Below are 1,377 nucleotides of genomic sequence, written 5' to 3'. Positions count from 1 at the left end.
CGCGCGGGGGGCCGGCCTGCCCGGGGCGGCGGGCGCTGCTCCCTCGCGCCGCCCCGCCCGCCGGCCGGAGCCTCCAGCCCGCCCGCACCGCCGCGGCGCCCGCGCGTCACGCCGCGGCGCGGCCCCGCCCCGCGCGGTCGACGTGCTCGCCTGTGGCTCCGCCCCGTGCCTGGCTGCGCCCAGCGCGGCCGACGTGCTCGCCCGAGGCCCCGCCCCCTGCCCGGCCACGCCTCGCCCCGCTTCGCCTCGCCTCGCCCCGCCCCGCCCCGCCCCGCGCGGCCGCTTGCTGGAATCCGGCCGCGGAGATGCGGGAGGGACCGTGTGGTCGTGGGTCCGCGGCGGGGCGGCCGGCGGCGGCTTTGGTGATCTTGGCGTGGTCCGAGCTCTGCGCGGGACCCCGACGTAGGGGCTGCCCCTCTTCGAGGCCCACCCTGCAGCCTGCGCGCCTGTGCTGTCCGGAGTCCGCGGGACTGTCAGGGGCGGAAGGGACGGGATGAACTCCCGGAGAGACGACCCCCTGGGCAGCCGTCCTAACTAACAGGTGAGGTGCTGTCTCACGGTGGGTTTGAGTCCCTCACGGTCAGTGATGTGGAGCACCGCGTCAGGTGCTTGTTGGTCACCTCTCTGTCTCTGGAGAGAAGTCTCTTGGACTCCTTTGCCTCTTTTTGAATCGGGTTGGTTTTGTCACTGCTGAGATTTAGGCGTTCTCTACATATTCTGGAGATTTATCCCTTACCGGATGCATGATTTCCAAATACTTCCTCCCATTTTGTAGGTGGCATTTTTCACTCTGTTGACTGAAACCGTTTCCTTTGCTGCCCAGAGGGTTTTAAGTTTGGTTTAGTCCCATTTGTCTGTTTTTGCTTTTGTTGCCTGTGCTTTTGGTGTCATGTTCAAGAAGTCATTGCACATTCCAATGTCATGCTCTTCCCCTACGTTTTCTTCTAGAAGTTTTACAGTTTCATGTCCTACGGTTAGGTCTTCAATTCATTTGGAGTTGATTTTTGTAGATGATGTGTGAGATAAGGGTCCATCTTTTTTCTCTTGTATGTGGGTGTCCAGTTTTCCCAGCACCATTTGTTGAAGACGTTATCCTGTCCCCATTGTGTAGTCTTGGCACCCTTATCAGAGATCATGTGATCATGCATGTGTGAGTTTGTTTCTGAGCTCTCTATTCTGTTCCATTGGTCTATATTTCTGTCTTTGTACCAGCACCATAGTGTTTTTGGTTTTATCCTCTAAAATTCTTTTCCCGGTGAAAGGAATTTATTTATATATATTTTTTTCTTTATTACTCCTTTTTTCTTGTATTAATTTCTTTTTTTTTTTTTTTTTTTTTTTTTTTTTGCGGTACGCGGGCCTCTCACTGCTGTGGCC

At 56.4% G+C, this 1,377-nt stretch overlaps 1 protein-coding gene across 9 annotated transcripts in view; it reads left to right on the top strand.

Moving 5' to 3' along the window:
• Window positions 1-1,377, top strand: part of BRF1 (BRF1 general transcription factor IIIB subunit) — a 79,550-nt gene that overhangs the window by 51,134 nt on the left and 27,039 nt on the right. The window lies entirely within an intron of this gene.

Source organism: Physeter macrocephalus, chromosome 11, assembly GCF_002837175.3.
Source record: "Physeter macrocephalus isolate SW-GA chromosome 11, ASM283717v5, whole genome shotgun sequence".
NCBI classification, from domain to species: domain Eukaryota; kingdom Metazoa; phylum Chordata; class Mammalia; order Artiodactyla; family Physeteridae; genus Physeter; species Physeter macrocephalus.
This window is presented reverse-complemented; position numbering and strand designations above follow the sequence as displayed.